At 44.0% G+C, this 22,887-nt stretch overlaps 1 long non-coding RNA gene across 1 annotated transcript in view; it reads left to right on the forward strand.

The window, feature by feature from the left end:
• Positions 1 to 14,954: 14,954 nt before the first annotated feature.
• LOC112930580 (uncharacterized) overlaps positions 14,955 to 22,887 on the forward strand; it is a 69,534-nt gene continuing 61,601 nt past the window's right edge. Inside the window, exons 1-2 of the long non-coding RNA XR_011996616.1 lie at positions 14,955 to 16,358; positions 16,864 to 17,045. This is a non-coding gene — a long non-coding RNA (uncharacterized lncRNA). The remainder of the gene's footprint in view (positions 16,359 to 16,863; positions 17,046 to 22,887) is intronic.

Genomic DNA, 22,887 nt, shown 5'->3' on the forward strand with positions numbered 1-22,887 from the left:
TAGTTGCCAGCATCTGAAGGGTGGTGGAAATAGGATGGAATCGGTAAAAAGATACAAATTTTCAGCTATAAGATGAATAAGATCTGAGACTCTGTAGTTGATATCATTGTATTGTGTAATCGAAATTTGCTAATAAAATAGAACTTAAATATTCTCATAAAAGAAAAAAAGTGAGGTGGGTGCCTGGCTGGGTTAGTCAAAAGAACATGTGACTCCTGATCTCCGGGTTGTGAGTTTGAGCCTCATGTTGAGTGTGAAGATAAATAAATAAAAACTTAGAAAAAAAGTGAGATGATAGATGTGTTAGTTAAGTAGATGAAAGAATCCTTTCAAAACGTCTACATATGTATCAAATCACCATAATGTACACTTTAAATATCTTACAATTTTATGTCAATTATGTCTCAATAAAGTTGAAAATGTATAAATAAAAGTATCAAAATAAAGAGACAATAACATAAGTTGACAAGAATATGAAGATGAGGAGCTATATTGTTCTGCCTTCTTGTCGGTGAGAATGTAAAATGGTGCAGCCACTTTGAAAAATCATGGCAGTTTCTTAAAATGGTGCACATTATTTTACCATATGACCCAGCATTTCTATCCCTAGGCATCCAACCAAGAGAAATGAAAGCATTGATCACACAAAGACTCACACAGGAATGTTCTCAGCAGCATTATTCATCATAACCAAAAAGTGGAAACAATCCAAATGTCCAATCAGCCTGTGAAGAGGTGAGCAAAATATGGTATGGTCACACAATGAAATACTGTTCAGCAGTGCAAAAATGCAAGACCTGTACTTGCTGCAACATGGATGAACTTCAAAAACACTGCAACGTGAGAGAAATCAGTTACAAAAGATCATATATTATGGAATCCCACTTAGATGAAATGTCCAGCATGGCCAAATCTATAGAAAGTAGATCAGTGGTTGCCCGGGGCTTGCGGTAGAAATGGAAAATGAGATCTTACCAGGGTGATGGCCAAGTTCTAAAATCAGATCATGGTGATAGTTGTACAACCAGGTATGTTAATAATAAAAGATAATTTTTTAATAAAAGATAATCGTGTATTTAAAACTGGTGGGATCCCTGGGTGGCGCAGCGGTTTGGCGCCTGCCTTTGGCTCAGGGCGTGATCCTGGAGACCCGGGATCGAATCCCACATCGGGCTCCCTATATGGAGCCTGCTTCTCCCTCTGCCTGTGTCTCTGCCTCTTTCTCTCTCTCTGTGTGTGTGTGACTATCATGAATAAATAAATAAAATCTTTAAAAAAAATAAAATAAAATAAAACTGGTGAGTATTACGGTATGTTCCGTAACTCAGTAAAATTATGTTTAAAATATTTTATTTATTTGTGAGAGGAGGAGAGAGGGGGTGAGGGAGTGTGAGCAGGGAGAGGAGCAGAGGGAGAGGGAGAAGCAGGCTCTCCGCTGAGCAGGAAGCCTGATGTGGGCTTGATTCCAGGACCTTGGGATCATGACCTGAGCCGAAGGCAGGCACTTAACCCACTGAGTTGCCCAGGCACCGCCACCGCCCCGCCACTGCTTCAATAAAATTATTAAGAAAAAAAGATTTGGAGACTTTTGGTCAAGATATCACGGTGAGTTCCCTCTATAGAAACCAACTCCACCATATAAGAGCAAATTAAGACAAAAAGTTCAAAGCAAAAAGTTACTAGAAAAAAACTTTTTAAACTCTTTATAGAGGGGCAGCCCCGGTGGCGCAGCCCCGGTGGCGCAGCGGTTTAGCGCTGCCTGCAGCCTGGGGTGTGATCCTGGAGACCCTGGATCGAGACCCTGGATCGAGACCCACATCAGGCTCCCTGCATGGAGCCTGCTTCTCCCTCTGCCTGTGTCTCTGCCTCTCTCTCTCTGTCTCTATGAATAAATAAATAAAAATATTAAAAAAAAAAAACTCCTTATAGAATCCCATAGTAATTTTTTAAAGATTTACTAAGTAGATCTCTGTAAGAATTTCGAGATTTGGTTTTTAAGTTTCCATTCAGTCATCATGAGCCAGATAAATGAAGAAAATTTCCAGTCAAATTTCCAACTATATTTTCTTGATAGAGAGGAAGGGAGGGATGGGATCCCAGTGAAGGAACAGTGTTTACCTTCTGAAATGTGTTCCTTCTTTCTGCATGGGACACCTTTGCCCTTTTGACAGACCTCTGATCTGCTCTTCTATCCCTCTCCCTAACTTAGTTCAACGGGCCTCACCCTTGGTTGGATTTTCTCTGTCCTGTGTCCCCCATCTTTCTACATATAGACCAGCTTGCTCCTCCCCGGTTAATTTGCCTTTGTTCTCTGGTTCCTTTTTTCTGTGCCTCCTTGCCTCTTCTAGTCCTTCTTTCTAGTCCTCCTTGTAAAGTGAAGAAATAGAGATAAATATCCTAGTCCATTCCTTGGAGTCCTGTGTAGTTCTTCTGGCCGGTGGAAGGTGCTGGAATGTGACCAGCACATTCCAGTCAACCTGAACCCAGTTAGGGAAGAATGAGCCCTTGCACAATTAGGGGGAGTGTTTTATGGCCTGTTATTGTTACTCTTACATTGTCAGACTTTTCAAAGAAACAGAGGATTAATTATTGACAAAGTTGAGATGAAACTTTCACTAAAATACTTCACACTTAGGGGGAAAAGGAGACCTAGAAACCAAGCATTTCGAGGAATTAAAAAAAAAAGTATCTCCCTTTTTAATTTTTCTCAAACACTCTAAAATTGAAAAACAAGCTGTGTGTGAGAGAGAACTATTAAAACTTTTCAAAGTGTACTGTAACTTTGTATCCTTTTTTCTAGCTATAAATATATAAATGAATAATAAATTTATTCTAACATCTGATCATTTTTTTGCAGCCTATAGAGGAACTTTCATGAATAATCATAAATTTCCTTCACTTCCAGTGTGCTGTGTGAAAAGAACATTCCATAAGAGAGAGATTATAATCATTTGGTGATAATTACACAAAACTCTGAGTCATTAGACTCTATTAATTGTCTGAAATATAACTAGAAGAAAAATAAACATCGGGAGGAAATCTAGCATGACTACAATTAAATTTAATTATGATCCCTCCAGTCTATAGGGAAAAAAATCTCAAAGTCAGTGTTTCAAAATTGATTTAATTAACTTTTAAGTAACTTTTTAGTAATGTTTAAATAGCTTTTTAGTTATTTAACCAGCTAGTAATCTTTGTTCTTTATTTAGCTGGATATGACTCCAAAACTTTTACCCCGTGTTTTCTGATACCATTTTTTTTTAAATCCGTGGTGTTCATGCAGTTAACATTTGATAGGAATCCACTCAAGTAGAACACTTCCACAGGAGCCAGCTGCTCTGACCACCATGCCCAGGCAAATGGCTGCTAAATCTACCCAAAGGCCAGGGCCTCGGATCCTTTCTCAGCAACTTCTGAGTCATCACCTGCCTTCCGTCACCTTGAGCTGCACACACCCACACCCCAGATTCTCAGTTCTTCCTGCCCTAGGTAAACACACCCATCCCCCAATTTGGGGTCCTTTCCAAATCTGAAACAATCTACATGATCCCACCCTTCCTGTTCTCCAGGCCACCAACAACATCAACTCAAGTCTTGTGTGCCTCCCTTCTGAAATGGCTCACATCCTTCCCCCTGCCCATCCTTCCTTTGCATTTCGTCTCTGCACCACCTGATATGTGTCCCCCCCCCCCCCCCCCCCGCGGCTTCCCACCGAGGATTCCCACTGGTTATCTGACCTCCAGGCTTCCTTCACCTCAGTCTACCAGGCACTCTGAGACCAGAACACTCTCTCACAAGCTCCCACACCATCTCACTCTTGGCCTTCAAATGGCCCATGAGGCTCTTTTGCCTGGTGGACAAGTTAACCTCCTGTGCCTGACATCCAAGAAGTTCTGGGCTCCAGATACACCGCTGTTCCAGGGTTCACTCTCATGGAGTTCACACCGCTGTTCCAGGGTTCACTCTCTGCCTTCCCTACTGGGCATTGTCAAGCATCTCTATCTGCTGGCTTTGACCTGCTTTGAACGCCCCTCCCCAGGAAGCATTCCAGAAGAGTTTGCCTTCGGCAGGGAATGATTTCCAGCCTCACCTTCATTCTTTTAGCAATGAGCTTAAACTTCTCTTAGCATGGCCTTTTATTTTTAGAGCCATACCTTTCCCCCCTGAACAGACTGAGAACCCCACAAGGGCAGGCAAAATGTTTTCTTCCTCTTTTGACATAATAGATGACAAAATACAGTGGAAAGAATACGGGTTTAGAGCCAGTGGAGTATGAGTTTGAATCTTAATTCCACTACTTACTAGTTGAATTTTCTTGAGGAATTTATTTACCTACTCTGAGCTTGTTTTCTCATCTGTAAAATGGAGATGCTAAGTAATACTAGTATTAGCCTTAAGTGAGAATAAATGGGTACCATCTACATTCAAGATACATCCTTCAAAAAGCGTTTGCTTTACCACTTCCCTTTGTATGTCAGTGTCTACATTATGCTTTATACATAGTAAGTGCTCAAGTATAATAAACACAAAAGGATCTTGATATGTGTCTGACTTGGGTTGGTAGCCTTAACAGCTCCACTCTCCCCGCAAATGAGGCTCTTAGTGCACAATCTGAATGGCCAAACCTGTATTCCTGTAGGTCTGCCCTAGTGGTTTTCAGAGTCCCCCAGAGTTTCTCATTTATGTAGTCCAGGGTGAGGCTGATTAAAAGCTCCCTAAGTTAAAAAAAAAAAAAAAAAGCTCCCTAAGTAATTTTACTATGTACTAGAGTGGAGCATGACTGGCAATCCCTCAACTTGATTATTTGAGGGGAAAAAAATCTGCCTGTTTTTGGTTTCAGTTTCATTTTAGTTCCTTTTTATCCATTGCCCTCACTATAATGAAACCCTCCTCGGGGTGCCTGGGTGGCATGGTTGGATAAGTGTCTGCCTTTGGCTCAGGTCAGGATCTTGGGGTCCTGGGATCGAGTCCCACATCAGGCCCCCAGCCCAGCAGTGAGTCTGCTTCTCTCTCTCACTCTTCCTCTGTGCTCACTCTCTCTTAAATAAGTAAAATTTTAAAAGAAAGAAGGAAGGAAGGAAGGAAGGAAGGAAGGAAGGAAGGAAGGAAGGAAGGAAGGAGAAAGAAAGAAAGAAAGAAAGAAAGAAAGAAAGAAAGAAAGAAAGAAAGAAAGAAGAAAGAGAAGAAAGAAAGAAAGAAAGAAAGAAAGAAAGAAAGAAAGAAAGAAAAGAAAGAAAAAGAGACACTCCTTAAGGTACTTCCCAGGCCCCACCTGAGCCTAGGCTGGGAACTATGCTCTGGGAAATAAGATAATGAGAAACATATATAAAAAACACAGGGATCCCTGGGTGGTGCAGCGGTTTGGTGCCTGCCTTTGGCCCAGGGCGTGATCCTGGAGACCTAGGATTGAATCCCACGTCAGGCTCCCGGTGCATGGAGCCTGCTTCTCCCTTTGCCTATGTTTCTGCCTCTCTCTCTCTCTCTCTCTGTGTGTGACTATCATAAATAAAAAAATTTAAAAATATATATTAAAAAAAACACAGAGGCTATCAATGAAGAAGCAATGTGTTCATATTTATCAATGTATTTTTTAAGACTTATTTTTGAGAGACAGAATGCAGGAGGAGGGACAGAGGAGGAGAGAGAGGGACAAGCAGACTCCTTGCTGAGCGTGGAGCCAGAAGTGGGGCTCGGTTCACAATCCTGAGATCACGACCTGAGTCGAAATCAAGAGTTGGTTGTTTAACCAACTGTGCCACCCAGGCACCCCTGTTAATGTATTTTAATACAGACCTCACAGCTATTATCTTGCAGCCGCTGAAGTAATACCTGCCACTAAGTTGACTGCGATGGATGATATATATTGATCTGTGTGTCCCTTTCTCTATACTCACTCAGTTTTCCTGTTATGTTTTTTTTTTTAAGATTTTATTTATTTATTCATGAGAGACACAGAAGGAGAGAGAGGCAGAGACACAGGCAGAAGGAGAAACAGGCTCCATGCAGGGAGCCCAACGTGGGACTCGATCCCGGGTCTCCAGGATCACGCCCAGGCCGAAGGCAGGTGCTAAACCGCTAAGCTACCAGGGCTCGCTCAGTTTTCCTGTTGTATTGGTCAGGATTTGGATGGAAAGAAGGGGAGAAGAGGGACAAAAAAATGTATCAAGCCACTTTGGAACATCAGAGTACAGGAGAATCACCTAGAGCCTTTGCTGAGGATCCAGTAGTGAACACTGGAAATATTTGAGTTCAGGAGAGTAGTTAGACCAATAGTCAAAGTGATAGTTGAAATTATGGGGTAGGTGTGGATCTCCAAGAGATTAACGAAAAAGCGGCTGATAGAAGATAGAGAATAGAAAGGTTCTATAACCAAAGTAGAAGAAGAAGAAGAAGAAGAAGAAGAAGAAGAAGAAGAAGAAGAAGAAGAAAGAAGAAAGAAGAAAGAAGAAAAAGAAGAAGAAGAAGAAGAAGAAGAAGAAGAAGAAGAAGAAGAAGAAGAAGAAGAAGAAGAAAGAAGAAAGAAGAAGAAGAAGAAAGAAGAAGAAGAAGAAGAAGAAAAAAGAGTAGTGTCCTTGAAGACGTGGAAAGGAATTCCCAGATAAGTGGTCAGTGGTGCTGAAAATGTAGATTCCTGGGTCCCACTCCCAGAGATTCAGATTCAGTCAATTTGAGGCAGAGCCCTGAAATTTACACTTCCTACAATGTACGTGAATTTGATGGAGATCCATTTTGAGCAGCACTGGTATGCCTTGTTTTGTAAATAAGTGAAACCTCCCCCAAAACAAAATGCTTAACGTAAGTTCATTTGATATCCAATTTCTCTTATATATTTCTAATATTGACTTTTTTAAAAAAAGATTTTATGTATTCATGAGAGACAAAGAGAAAGAGGCAGAGACACAGGCAGAGGGAGAAGCAGGCTCCCTGTGGGGAGCCCGATGCGGGACTCGATCCCAGGACCCCAGGATCATGACCTGAGCCAAAGGCAGACACTAAACCACTGAGCCACTCAGGCATCCCTAATATTGACGACAAATGGGGATGTGGGAGACGACAAATTATCTTTCATTGCCCAAAAACTTGGCTCACATTAGAAGAAACATTAACCAAATTAATTCAAATTAACATCAGGATAACTTGAACTTCCCTTCCTCTCATTACACCTACAAAATCCAGAACTGCTCCATCAGCCCAAAAGGAGTCTATTCCAGTAGGGATGGGAAAAGGTAATTTTCTTTGATGGTATACAGGATTTAGAAGTATAGCAAACAAAGCACAGATGTGACACATGTTGTAGTACTGACTGACTTCCTTTGCACTATTATGAATAAAGTCTAGGGCGTACCTGGGTGGCTCAGTCAGTTAAACATCTGATTCTCGATTTTGGCTCAGGTCATGGGATCAAGCCCCACCTTGGGCTCATGGGGGAATCTGCTGGAGATTCTCTCCCGCTGCCCCTCAACCCTGTGCGTATGCGTGCAGACTCCCTCTCAAATAAACAAGTCTTTTTGTTTTTCAATGTCTGAGATGGTAAATACCATAGCAAAAGAGTGATCAGGAACATAGTTTCATTCATTTATTCATTCATTCTTACCTCTATTCAACAAATATTTATTCAGTACCTATTATATGTCAGGTACTGTTAGGAGATTTGAGTATGAATAAAATAAAGTTCCTGCTGGTATAATAGCACCACAATGGCAATCACATAACAATATATAAATGTGTCAGATAAGTTTATCGAATGTTATATGTCAAATACATTTCAATTTTAAAAATAAGTGAGTAAAGTTCCTGCTCTCAGGGGGTTTGCACTCCAAATAAGTCAGCACTTCCTACAAATTCTTATTGAATGCATTCAGTGTTTAGGACAGGGAGCCAGACATTGGATTAGGAGGATTAGGTGAGATGCTCCATTTGGAAGTGATGACAGCCAAGTACTCGGAAGACACTCATGTATTACGCACTCTGCTAGGGTTTTCAGGTACAGGGATTAGCATGAGCTTATCCTGACACCCTGGAATTGGGAGCACAAGAGATAAACAACTAATTCTAATGTGGAGATATACATTGAGGGAGCATGGGCTGGTAAGAGATGAAGCTGGAAAAATACACTGGGACCAAACTGTGAAGACATTGAATGCCATGGTTAGGGGCTCAGACTTCACTTTATTGGTTGTGCAGCCTTAGAAGGTCTTGGAGTAAAAAAGTGGCATGATCAGACTTGTGCTCTGGAAGTTAGCTGGAGACAGCCAGTTAAGAAGCTATTATAATAGTCTAGGCAACTGATAATGAAAGCCAAAGCTAGGATTGTGACAGTGAAGATGAAATGAGAAGTCGAATTCAAGCCTTCCAGAATCAGAAATGGCAAGATACATAAGAGGAAGGATGTAGGGGGGAGAGGGAGGAGGAATTGAAACTCATAAGACCTAGCTTGAGTGATTGTGTACATGGGGAGCCTATTAAACAAGCTAGAAAATAGGGGAGGAGAGCTCAGTTTGAGGCATGGGAATGAGGGTTGAAATAATGACCTGTTCCAGTTGGCTAGCTGTGAAAGGTCTAGTTGGAGGATTTATGAGCAGTTGAAAATACAGGTCAGGAGTTCAGGAGCAAAGTTGAAGCTGGACATGGAGATAGCAAGAGATAGGTGAGATTATGGGAAGAAAATAGATGTCCAAGGGCTAAGGTAAAAAAAAAAAAAAAAAAAACAATGAGGGGCTCCTGGATAGCTCAGTTGGTTAAGCATCTGCCTTCAGCTCCAGGCATGATGCCAGGGTCCTGGGATGGAGCCCCACGTTGGGCTCCCTCGCCTGGTGGGGAGCCTGCTTCTCCCTCTGCCTCTGCCCCTCCCCCGCTTGTGCTCTCTCCATCTCTTACTCTCTCTATCTCGAATAAATATAATCTTAAAAACAAAACAAACAATGAGAGAGAGCAGAGAGGGGGTCCGTGGGTGGCTCAGCAGTTTAGCGCTTGCCTTCGCCTCAGAGCATGATCCTGGAGTTCCCAGATGGAGTTCCACATGGGGCTCCTCACAGAGTGCCTGCTTCTCTGCCTCTCTCTCTAATAAATAAATAAATAAATAAATAAATAAATAAATAATCTTTTTTAAAAAAAGCCTATGAGAATATAGAAGCCCTCACCCAGCCTGGGCATCCTAGAGGGAGCAACATCTCAGCTGAACATGGAGGAGAACAAGTTAAATAGAAAAAAGGGAAGGTGGAGAGTTCTCAACTCTGGAGATGAGAGAAGGCCAGTGTTTTCTGTGAACTGAGGAACTGTAATGCAGCCAGAGGAATGGGAATAGGGGGAGTCTGGGATGTGAACAGAGGACAGACAACACAGGGATCTGACTCATAATAGTTATAGACTCATAAATAGCAAACACACAATGCCATGTGCACTTAATATATTTTGAGAATTTGAGTTGCATTAGTGAATCTTTACAATAATCCTGGGAGGTAAGTACTACTAGAATTGACATTTATCTAATGGCCATGGTGGTTCATTGACAGGTTTTGAGCAAGGAATCGGTGAGAGCAGGGTGTCCCTCCAGGAAACATGGAAGTCCTCATCATCACTCTCCCCAGCCAGCCTCTCCCTTGACCTTCTTTACCTCAGCTCTGTACCACTGTCCCCCCAGTCAATAGGCTAGAAACTGGGGAACCCACCTGCACTACCCACTTCTAAACACTTACTAAGCCTTGCCAATTTTGCCCCTAGTTCTTTCTGCTCATTTTCACCTCCTGGATTCAGGGCCTCCTGTCTCTCACGTAGACTCTGCTACAACGTCCTCACTGGCTCCTGGCCTCCTCAAGGTCTATTCCCTTTCTTTAAATCTGTCTCTCTCTAAAATGCAAACGTGACCACACAAGGCCCCTACTTTAAACATACCATGCCTTCCCTGGCCCAGGAGTGCAGCGCAGTCAGGACACTCCCATTGTTAGAGTGGCTCACTTCCAAGACAATGACACACCATTGCAGGTGACATGTTGACACCTGGAGTGTAACCAGCACTCACCACCTACCAGGCTCTGCTCTCAGCCCTTTCCCCGAGTTAACTCAATCCTCACAATAATTGTCCATGTCAAAGTTGGGGAAACGGAGTCAAGGGAAAGTTAAAGAACTTGTCCAAGGACACAGAGTTGATAGGAACTGGGATAGGCCCCTGACTCCAGGGTGTATGCCCTGAACCTCCACCTTAATGTGGGGAAAAGAGAGAAAAGCAGGCCTAATGAAGTGTGGGAGGAGAAAAAATTAAATAAAGCCTAATAAAATTTTGAGCTGATTCTGCTCTGACAGCTGCTGCATCTTCTTCCCCCACCTGAAGGACACGTGTTCCAAGTATGGTTCCTCCACGTGGCCCTCGAGGAACCCTCTGAGTCCTCTCTGTCCTCAGCTGGCTCTGCGGCCTTCCAGTTCCACGCCCTGCGTCTAGCGCCAGCCCTCTGCCTGAGTGCACTCGGTGAGGTGGCTCCCCCTTCCTGCCTTCCTCTACTTCTCCTCCAGGCTGGCAGCCCACTGCCTAGCCCAGTGGCCAGAACAAGATCATACCACCAAAATCACGTGGCAGATAGACCACGGGCTTGGCCTGCTCCTGCAACCCACCTTCGATATTTTCCCCCTCTATTCAGTTTTACAATCTTATACCGGTATCACCACTCAGGTTTTTTGAGGGTTTTTTTTTTTTTTTTCATTGAAATTGACAGAGACAAGGTCTAAATGAGTTGTATTCATTTAGCAAGTCTATTTTCTATCTTTTTAAAAAAATATTTACTTATTCATGAGAGATACAGAAATAGGCAGAGACATAGGCAGAGGGAGACGCAGGCTCTCTGCTGAGCAGGGATCCTGATGCTGGACTCGAACCCAGGGCCCTGAGATCATGACCTGAGCCAAAGGCAGTCGCTCAACCACTGAGCCGCCTAGATGCCCCCAGCAAGGCTTTTTTCAAGTCCTTCTGTATGGTAGGTACTGTGCTAGGTGCTGGAACAAATAAATGCCATAGACTGGTAGACCATAGACATAAAAGTTGGCTCCCTTTCATGGCCACGCTAACATGGGACCCCAGGGAAACACAGCTGGTGCTGCCCAGCCATTTCCACAGCACGCAGGGCACACTTGGTTCACTACACAACACACAAGATTATAATTATCTGTCTACCTGTCTGTCCTCACTCTAGACCAGATCTCCTGAAAGCTGGGACGTGCTCTTTCCTCCTTATATCCCAAAGCCTAAAGTGATTATCTGTGGGATGGAAATGAATTGGAGGACTTTCCAGCAATAGGGCACTCAAGTGCTATTAGATGCGTAAGTGCTCCCGTGAGCTGTGGGCCCAGGTCTCCCGCCCTCATGCTTTCCTCACATGAGCTCATGTAATCGTCGCGAACGGATAAGGCAGGAACCAGTTCTAGCTCCACTTCCCAAAGGAGGAACAAGGAGATGAGAGGGTAAGTGACTTGGCCTAAGACAGTCTTCCATGCGGAACACCGTGTCTTCCTCAGGTTCCGCTGTTGGTCTCATTTTCGCCTTCATTTAGCTATAACCTGCCCCTCTCTAATCCTACCAAACTCTCCAAATGTAATCCCCTGGCACGTCGTGTGCTTGTTTGGAGAAATGTTTCCAAGCATGTTGTCATTAGAATCTTCTACTCCCAGCAGAAGTCAGAACAGGAGAGTAAATTTCTATTTTATGCTCACACACCAGGTTTAAAAGGAGACCTGTCTGTGTACATACTATGGACATGTGTGGGGAGGGGTCAGGAAAAGGCATATTTTTCAAGCAAAATCAAATTTCTCTCATGTAGCCAGTTCATTTTGGAAGCATTTAAATTCCGGTCACAAAAAAAAAAAAAAAAAAAAAAAAAGCTTTTGTTTCTTGAGCTATTTTGTTCTTCCTCATTAAAGGAAGAAACTCTTCCCCACACCCCCAACTGGATTTAGATAAGCCTAGAGCCAAAACCACTCAGTAGATTGCAGAACAATTGGCCTTCAGGTGGGGCCTAATGAAAGACTTGAATTCTTAGGGGTCACCTGAGTGTCTTTTGCAGCACCTCCCTCTGTTCTCCCTGGGGGGGGGGGGGGTTCTCTTGCTCTCTCTCTCCCTCTCCTCTCTCTCCCCCACCCTCATTTATCTATGTAAAGTTACTTCAGAGACTACTTGCTGACTCCCCCCACAGATATCCAGCCCGCAGGGCCCACCCCTCCCAGCCTCCCCCTCAGCACCCAGGATGTGTGCCCATTGGGCCTGTCACTGGGCCAGACACTGAAGACCCAGGTGGGGCAGGGCCTGACGGGCAACTCTGCTGCCTTTTTCTGGGAAATCCCAGGTGTCCTCACCGGCCTCCCTCTACCCAGTCCTCCAGCAATAAGCAGCAAAGCAAGCCAACTTTCTCCAGCCTTGGACTTTGCTCCCGGGTGTCCCGCCCCCAGTTCCTCTCTGCCCCTTAAATGCTTTCCACTCTGGGCCTGCGAGTACCAAAGCATACCTTACATTCCATTTCCATACCCTACTTTAAAGATACTCTAAAACATAAAGTTGCAACAAACTTTTCAATTACTAAAAACCCAATATTTTCCTTTTTTTAAAAAAAGATTTTTATTTATTTATTCATGAGAGAGATACACACAGAGAGAGGCAGAGATACAGGCAGAGAGAGCAGGCTCCATGCAGGGAGCCCAACGCAGGACTCAATCCTGGGACTTGATCCTGGGGACTCCAGGATCATGCCCTGGGTCGAAGGCAGGCACTCAACTGCTGAGCCCCCGGGCATCCCCAAACCTAATATTTTCCAAAGACAAGCACCAGTAACTTTGTTAGTATTAACTTGAAATGTCATAGCATATATAGGTTTTGTTTAAATTTGTTCATTCACCTCATATTTTTATTGAGCATCTATTATATGTCTGTCTGGTATGGTGTTACGCACTATAACGGGCTTTTTGTTTCAAGGAGTGGGAGGCTCCCCAGGGAGACAGATGAGTGCCAACACGAAAGTCCCCAGTGTGAGATTCGGGGTGGGTCGGCATAAGGGTGAAAGGCAGCCTAGGAAGGGCTTCCGAGGTGCACTCTCCTGGCAAACGCTGAATTGCACTGGGGCTTCAGCTTCCAGTGTTTCTTCCTGGGACATTTCTTATTCCATGGATTCACTTGCTCGCTTGGTCACTCATCACTCACTCCCTCAAGTCTCCCCTTCAACAGATGTTCTTGGAGCCCTGCCTGTGTGCAGGCCCTGTTCTAGGAGCTGGGGAAATGGTGGTAACAGGATGGGGCTGACATTCTCATGGCGCAGGAGTCAGGAGGTAGAAATGGAAACAAGCAAGGACAAAATGAGCTCAGATAGTGCTAAGAAGATGTAAGAGGGCAGTAGCTAGAGAGCACCTGAAAGTAATGGGGGCGTCTTTCTTCAGAAAGTAGGGGCAGGATGTGGGTCTGAGACCAAAGGACAAGCAAGTCCCCTGTACAGAAGCAGGCTGAAAAGCGAGGCTGTGCAGAGGCCTGAAGATGGCAATGAACCCCGCACAATGGAGAAGGAAGACCAGGGCTCTGGGGCCCAGGGGGGACAGGCATTGGAGGGGTGAGGCCCCAGATGGGATGGGTCAGGTTGCAGGGGCCTGGTAGGGACAAGTTAATACTAATGGTGACAACTTTGGGGGTGGTGTGCAAAGCTGGACATTTTCGGTTCATTTTTTGGTAAACAGATTATCAAGCTTACTCTGTAGAGGCTCCTAACTACTTTGTAACATGCCCCCCCCCCTCCCGGGGGAGGTGGGTATTCTGATCCATTTTGGGCAGGAGAAACTGAGGCCTCAGCTGCTGAAGTAGCTTGTCCAAGGTGATCGGCTGACACGTCAAGCCTCAGGACTTGGAACGCAGCAATGGGCCTCGGGGGTCGTCACACTGGACTAGTATCCCAGGCTTCACAGTGGCCTGAAGATCCATTATTAAATGGGGTCTCTCTAAAAACAGAAGGGAAAAAAAAAATCCCTGCCCCCTTCTGCCTCCAACAAAAGTTTTTCAAATTCTCAGAAAGCACTCCTTTGTCCAAGAGTCAGGGAGACTCTTAAAATCATTCACACATTCTTTCAATAGGTTTATCCCGAGAGGCAAACAAGTGTTGAGGCCGCCTTGCCCGAGGCCTGGGCACGTGCTCCCCGCGTAGTGTTTGGTTTTGTTTTAAATGCCGGTCAGTCAAATGCTCCGAAGACTAGAAGCCTTTCTTTGTCCTACTTGGGGACTTTTTTAGAAATGTAACTTTTGGCCTGGTATCTGTGTCCTTTGAAATTCTGATTCACCCTCACAGCGCCTCATCAGTATTCATGGTTCTCCTGAAGAAATGCACTTGTCCCCGTCGGAGCTGATCCGCCGAACAGATCTGCGGAGGCTTAGCCCCCGGGCCTGGGGCCTCGGTGCTGCTCCCCGGGCGGCGGGTTTGAAACGCAGGCGGCGGGGGGGGGGGGGGGGGGGGGGGTAGGCGGGGAGCCAGGAGGGTCAGCCCGGGTGGCTCAGCAGTTGAGCGCCGCCGTCAGCCCAGGGCGTGACCCTGGAGACCTGGGATCGAGTCCCACGTCGGGCTCCCTGCATGGAGCCTGCTTCTCCCTCTGCCTGTGTCTCTGCCCCTCTCTCCCTCTTTCTTATGAATAAATAAAATCTTTAAAAAAAAAGGGAACCCTGGGTGGCGCAGTGGTTTAGCGCCTGCCTTTGGCCCAGGGCGCGATCCTGGAGACCAGGGATCGAATCCCACGTCGGGCTCCCGGTGCATGGAGCCTGCTTCTCCCTCTGGCTATGTCTCTGCCTCTCTCTCTCTCTCTCTCTCTCTCTCTCTCTCTCTCTCTCTCTGTGACTATCATAAATAAATAAAAAAATAAAAATAAATTTAAAAAAAGAAATGCTCAAAAAAAAAAATGCAGGCGGGGGTGGGGGGGGTGCACCTGGGTGGCTCAGCGGCTGAGCGTCTGTCTTCTACTCAGGATGTGATCCTGGGCCCTGGGTTCGAGTCCCGCACCCGGCTCCTTGCGCGGGGCCTGCTTCTCCCTCCGCCTATGTCTCTGCCTCTCTCTGTGTGTCTCCCACGGATGACATCTTTAAAAAAATAAAATACGTCAAATGCAGGCGGGTCCTGACCCAGAAGGTCCGCCCTCCCCCACGGGATGGTTTGGGGGCGGCTGGTGGGGGACGCCCGGCCCCGGCCCTCCGACCTGGGCGCCGCTGGGCGAGGCGCAGGGGAAGGTCCGCGCGGGTTCAGGGAGCCTCCCTGCGGGGCTTTGCGGCCGGGAGCCGCCGACACGAACTGGTTTCCCCGTCGGTGGTCCACACGATCAGCACGCACCGGCCCAGACGCAGCGCCCGCGTCCACGCGGCCGGGGGAGCGCCCCGGATTCCGCGCGGCTGGGTGGGCGGCTCTGCAGCGCCTTCCCGGCAGCGGGGCACGGGGCTGGCCGCTGGCTCCGCGGCTGCGGGGCTCCGAGGGCCCCCTTGTGGGTGCAGAGGCCGCTCACCCAGCCGGGGCGCCCCCCTCCCCCCGCCTAGCTCCTGCCCCGGGGATGCCGGCCTGCAACCCCTCCAGATCTCAGGGCACCTCCGCTCCCCAGGGGCGTCGCCAAGGGAGCCCGCCCAAAGCCCCGTATGAAATACAGACTCGACTTGAAAAGAAAGGCTGCCCTTTTTATAAGCTGCAGGGGCTACTCATTCCTTAAATGATCAGTTGGGTCAATCAGGTCTTAAAGCAAGAAATGACTGTCGCCAGTCTCCCGCGTGAGCTGGTCTATGCTCTTACCCGCATTTGACTCGAGTCCCGGGTTCCACTGGTGGCACAGTAACCGTTTTTATTTTATAGGCTACAAAATTTAAGCAGCATAAATCAACCGTCACGGTAGAGGCATGTTCCTCTGTTATGCTGTGCTGTGCATTGGAAGTTTTTGGAAATTAAATGATTTTTATCTTCCTCTCCTTCCCTCCCCCGCCAACCCCCCCAAACCCAGTAGCTGTGAGCAGCCTCCGCAGAGGGCCTCCCGGGAGACTCCCTCTCACCAGTGTCCAAGCAGCCGGCAGCTGGCTCCCTGACCCCAGTCTTTCTGTCCCCACTGGAGACAAACCCTCCTCAGTATACCTTCCTTCCAGCCCTGTGCCCGCCCAGAAGCCTCCGGCACCTCCTTCGAAGCCAACCAAATAAGCCCCAAACTCTGAAGCCTGCGGCTGAGGATCCCTTTCCTGGCCTTTTCTCCTGTGCTGGGTGACTTAACCTCTCTGAGCCTGCGTTATTCACTTAAAAACTGTGGCTCCTGATGCCAACCTGTCAAATGTGTTTTAAGGATTGCAGGGGACCTAAGGAAAGACCACCCCACAGGCAGTCGGGCACATGGTGAGTTCTCAGAAAATGCAACAAAATGCAGTTTCTCTTTCCACCTCTTGAACAGACACTCCGTTCCCCACCACCCCCACCCCGGCCAGCCACCCATTAGATTATTTATTCCTAAATCGACTGAGCACTTTCCTGACTGCCCACTTGCTGGGGTCTGCAGTGGCGCTCAGCCTTACATCCCCACACTTGTCTGGACGTCCTTTCTTTGCTTGAACCTTCCCTTCATTTGTGCGATTGTCCCATCAATGTCCATCTCCGTTACACTGAAAATTCTGTAAAGGGCAGTGGGTACAGTTGTGCTTGTGGACCATGTAGCCTCACTGGTGTCCTCAGCAGGGCCTGATGCACACAGTACATTTCGGAGGCTACAAGCCCAGTCTGACATATCATTACTTCCTAATGTTTTCCATTTTTCCCCCACCCAACTCAGCTGCTGGTCTGTTTTAACACAACTCACAGGGTCTCATTCAACAGTTACTTATGAAATATTACTACCCTCCTACAGTGGCATCACATGTTTTCAGTGTGAACCTCTGTGGCTTATAAGGATCCAAGAAGAAGAGAAAGAATGAAAGGAAAATAACAAGATAATGAGCAGCGATGTTCTTAGGCAATGAAGCAAGCAAATCACCACCCCGGCTGATTGAAGTGATAATGAGTAACTTTAAGGATCCCAGAGCCAGGAAGGTGAGAAGGCATTGTGTCTCCAAGAAATTACAGAATTAACTGCCCCCCCCCCCAAAAGCCAGTGCTGAGTTAGTTGATCATAAATGCAACCACAGACTATTTTTAGACACTGATTTAAGTATTTTCAGGGGTCATTGTGACTTGGCATAATTTCTTCAAAACCTAACTACTACCAACCCCATAAAATTAAATTCCACTAAATTATAAGCACTTGGAGGCAAAATCAGGGTCTTTTAAATCTTGGTATGGTCATAAGTCATGAAGATGGAACAATTTAGAAATCAATGTATCTTCTGTGATAATCAGCCAACACTCTCTTGTAGAGAATGCTCTTTGGCTATGTATCAAAGCATACTGAATTAATATACATTTGTCAAAAATTGGTACTATTTAGTCTCATCAATGAATTTAACATTTCAAACACAGACTTGTAAAGACTCCATTGTGCTGTAAGTATGCTATATTTTGCCAAGTGCTGATAACATTTTTGGCATAGTTTCAGTTCTTAGTGGAATTATATATTTATTACCTAAATTACATAAGCTATCCATGCTTACTGTAAAAAAAAAAAAGGTATAGACTTACACAAAAAGAAGAAAAAATCAAATAAGATTCAATTACCCAAAGATAGAGGTTATTAATATTTTGTTTTGTAATTATCCATACTTTAAAAAAGTCTGTGTGTGTGTGTGTTCTCTCTTAATGAATACTTTAAAATTACATTGATGGTTATAAAAATGAATCAGAGAATGTTAGCAATGAGCGACTGTAGCCTAAGCCCTTCATTTGACAGTTGCAGAAACTGCAAGATTCTTTCCTGAGGGTATAACATGGCTGGACTATAATTATAGCAGCTTTGAAAATATGAGGCCTTTGAGTCCCAGAATATAATTCATGTTTTTGCTTGTTTAAATCACAGTGGCACAGGACTCCACAGACACTTACTATGTTCTGGAACAACAACAAAAAAATATACAACAGGACAGAAAGGAGGAAATTAGATCAATGAAGGTTCATGACAGTCAGATGCCCTTATCAGATTGATAATGAAGTCACTTACTTGTACTAGAAAAGTGCTTTCAATCAAGAATCAGAAAACTACATTGTAATGCCCACCCTATTAGTGACAAGACTTGTGACTTTGGTAATCTCTCTGTGCCTATTTCCTCATCTGTAAAATGGGAAGTATCCCATTTTCCATTCCTATTTTCTATAAACCAAATGAAACAGAGAATGTGAAAGTATTTTTAAATGTAAAGTGTCATACAAAGTAAGGTTGCAGGTTGTTGAAAGGGAGCAGAGCAGCACTAAATGCATAGACTCGTGGTCTAACAAATCATAAATCTGTCTTCCCAGAGGCTACAAAGCTCTTCCCAGCTTGGTATCCCTCTCAATTTGAATCGATGCTCTGTGTGTGTGTGTGTGTGTGTGTGTGTGTGTGTGTGTGTGTGTGTGAGAGAGAGAGAGAGAGAGAGAGAGAGAGAGAATGGGGGGGGGAGATTTTATGTCACTATATTCATATTTCCTTCACACAGTTATCACATTGCATTGTCATTCTTGGCTTCTATTTCTGCTTTTCCCACTAGATGGTAAACTCTAGAATGATGAGGAGGTTTGGGTGCACTTTATCCCGGCTCCCCATCTCCATCAGCCCTCCCTGAGACCATTTTCCTCCACTCCTTCACTCAGACTTTGCTAACCAGATTACCTCCCTTGAGCCCTTCCCACACCTATACTTCACCCCCTCAAGAAGTTTTAGGAGCACGATTAACCCTCTTAGTTTTTATATTTCCAGCATCTAAAATAGTGCCTAGCAGCGAACACTGTAGACAGTCAGTGAAAGTTGGTTAAGGGATGAATGAAAGAGAACTCACTTATTGGATCAGTCCTTGAGAATGCTCTCGTCCTGTCAATCTAGTCCTCTTTATTTAAATCTTTGAAATCTGATCATGGACAGTTTTGGTTTGATTGTTCAGGAAGGGCCATGACTTGCAATAACTTGTGATTTGCTGAAGAAAGAATGAAAATGAGGTGCAGGACTGGGCCGGGGTCAGGCCCTTACCTCCTGGGCTAGCCAGCCCAACCCCTCACCTCCTCAGCATGACTTTGTTTTCACAGATTCTGCCTCTGATGTGTTCAGGGAAGCTCAGAATCTACCTCTTCTGACTCCTAAGTCCAAGTTCTTTCTTCTTATAGCTCTCAAAAGGATTAGTATTTTCAAAGCGTTTTGTTATTTCATTTGACTGCCACAACCCAGTGAAAGTGGGTACTATTATCATCCCCTCTACCGATAAGGAAAGAGGCTATAATTTGCTGAAGGTCACCTGGCTAATAAGTGACAGAGAGGACCCTGGAAATCAAGTTCATTGCCTCCAAATAAATCTTCATTTCTCTGTAACATAATTTAATAATGTTGGACCAAGAAACCACCAATACATTTTTTAACTATATGAAGAAACAACAAAAGTTAGTGGAAGGATGGGGCAAAGGAGGCACTGGGATCAGTTATGTGTATAAAATTCATTATGTATGGAAACACTTTAGAGACTTAATGGACTTATTTGCTGGTGGTATTTATAAGACTTTGGAGGGCATGCAATTATATCTTATAGTCTCAGAGTTTAACACAATGCTTTCCATAGTAGAGCTCAGAAAAAGTCTGTTTCAATATGCCTGGAGACCACTGGATGAGTTTATTGGGTAACTCCTGGCATGGCAGGTAGTTGAGAATAGGCCTTGTTAGGAGAGGTCTGTATGATCTGGTGAGTGGTGCAGGGAGGCTAAAGGATGGGATGCAGTTCTCTGAAGCACAGAGTGACACATCCTGGAGACCTCATCCCTGGGAGATACCCCGGGGCAGTGGAATCCAAACCGAGGTGGTCCCCAAGTCCAGGAAGGCAGCATGGGCAAAGAAAAAGCCCTCCGGCCTCTCAGGCTAGGGCCTGGCTCTCTTTCCAGCTGTTTTCTTTGGATTTTAGTTTCCTCATCTGAAAAATGTGAAGATCCCTTACAGCTCCACTTAATAGAAAAATATTAACTAAAAATAGTACAGATGGTATGCAATCTACAGCTAAAGTCATTTGACAGGTGATTTCGTAAGTTAGCATTTTGGTACAGTTTACAGGCTCTAGAGACAGACAGGGTGTGTATCCCAGCTCAGCTACTTACTGTGTGTATGATGTTAGACAAATTACATAGACCCTCGGGGCTTCAGATTCCTCTTCTGTAAAGGATAATAATTCCTACTTCATAAGGTTATTAGGACAATTAAACAACTTTCAATGTGCTTAGACCAGTGATGACATATATGATAGAGTGTTAGCTATTGTCGCTGGCATCAGACCTGTTTTAGTTTCATTATCTATGAAGGATTAGAAAAATACAAGAGTAAGAACCTGCAGTAAGTCAACTTTTTAATTAGTTTGAAGCCACAGAGGCTGATGGACATGTCTGAAGTGTTGATCGAGGGCACGGGAAAAATGGGAAGTGATAGGAGAAAAGACCAAATGCCTGACCATTGCTACAGACAGTAACCAGAGTCAGGAAATATTTATCAGAAACGCAAGAATAAATATGAACAAGTAGCTCTTTAAATAGTGTAATTTCAAAATACTGGCAAGGATAGGAAAAAGAAAATGACTTTTATTTGGAACAGAATACACTCTCCAAAAATAGACCCTCACTTATATGGTCAATTAATTTTCAACAAAGGTGCCAAGCTAGATAATTCAATAGAGAAAAGAGTCTTTTCAATAATAGGTACTGGAACTACTCGATATTCTCTATGGAAAAAAATTAACCTTGACCCTCACTTTACACCTTACAAATATTAACTCAAAATGGATCATAGGCCTTAATGTAAAAGCTAAAACTAATTCTACTTTTAGAAGAAAATGGTTGTGACATTAGATTAGGCAAAGACTAAACAGGACACAAAAGCACCAATTCTAAAAGAAAAAAATGATAAATGAACTTCATCAAGCCTAAAAATTATTGCTCTTAAGAAAAAGCCACAAGACTGGATATATTTTTGCAAAACATATATCTGACCCAATTTATGAAAGACACAACTCAATAATAAGACAAAGAATGTAATTTTTTAAAATTGGTCAAGATTTGAACAATAACTTCACCGAAGTTACATGAATACAAACAAACATGAAAAGATGTTCAACATCTCGTCAGCAGAGAAAAGCAAAGTAAAATCATGAGGAGATATTTTGAAGGGATGTTATTAGAAACATAAAACTTTAGAACTGCTATAAAGCTATACAGTGGCATAATTCTTTAAATTTGGGTCTTTTCATACAATGAGGTAAATATATTATTCGAATGATATTCATTAGATTTTCTTGAACACCTTTCCTCAAAATATATATAAATATATTTCAAATATATATGTCATTTATAAACCTGCTTTTCTTTTTTTCTTTTTTTTTTCATCTGAAGTTTTTCTTTAATAGGTTTGCTGAGGTATAATTTACATACAATAAATTTCACCAGTATTTTTTCTTTTTTTTTTTTTAAAAAAAAGATTCTATTCATTTATTCATGAGAGACACAGAGAGAGGCAGAACATAAGCAGAGGGAGAAGCAGGTTCCCTGTGGGGAACCCAATGCAGGACTTGATCCCAGGACCCCAGGATCATGACCTGAGCCAAAGGCAGATGCTCAGCCACTGAGCCACCCAGGTGCCCCACCCTGCTATTTTTAAAATTAGTTTTAACTCCTAAGTTTTTAGTGGGAAAAAAAAAAAATCAATGAAATACAAACCCACAGGAACAGCTAAAATTTAAAGATTGGCAATAGCTAATGTTGGCAAGAATGTGCAGCTACTGGAACTCAAACATTGCTCGTAGAATGTAAAAGGATACAGTCACTGTGGAAAATATTACAGCAGTGCTTTATAAAGTTAAATATATGCATATGAGCCAGCAATCCTACTCCTAGGTAACTACTGAAAAGAAATGAAAACATATGTCCACCAAAAAACCATATACATGACTGTTCATACAGCATTATTCCTGATAGCCAAAAATTAGGAACAACCCAGGTGTCCAGAAATGGGACAATGGAGAAACAAACTGGAATCTCCATAAAGCAAAACATTATGCAGCAATAAAAAAGGAATGGACCATGACCGTGTGAACACCTTGGATGCATCTGAAAAATGCTGAATGAAAGAAGCATAACACAAAAGGGCACATACCGTAGGATTTTACTTGCACAAAGTCTAAAACAGGTGAATTTAACCTATGGTAGAAATATTTGAAATATCAGTTGCTTCTGCAGGGATGGTTAGGAGGAAAAAAACTCCCAAGAGACAGAGGTCAAAAAATGTCTAAAGAAGCTCACTGTTCCCTTCTTCCTTTACCTTACATTTTAATGGCTTAGTTGCCATTCAGGTAGTTTCTTCAAGTATCTCTTGTCCTTGTCTCAGCAGATTTCACCTCCTATACTGGCATTTTGATCTTAGGGAGTTGACAGTTTGATGAATAAGGAAGGTAAAGAATTCATTAGAGAGACACAATCTGGAATAATATGTCTTGCTAACCTTCCAAATGTGTCCTAGGGGTCAGAAATCCAACTGGTCACTGTTTTAGAAAAAGTACTAATAAACTAGTACTATAATAACATCAGCAGACCTCAAAGAGATCCTGAAAGCTAGGATAAAATATATGACATATAATACCATTTTTTAAAAGATTTTATTTATTCATGAATGACATAGAGAAGCAGAGACCCAGGCAGAGGGTGAAGCAGGCTCCCCATGGGGAGCCTTGATGTGGGACTTGATCCCAGGACCCTGGGTCATGACCTGAGCCGAAGGCAGACGCTCAAC

This window comes from Vulpes vulpes, chromosome 13 (assembly GCF_048418805.1).
Source record: "Vulpes vulpes isolate BD-2025 chromosome 13, VulVul3, whole genome shotgun sequence".
NCBI classification, from domain to species: Eukaryota; Metazoa; Chordata; class Mammalia; order Carnivora; family Canidae; genus Vulpes; species Vulpes vulpes.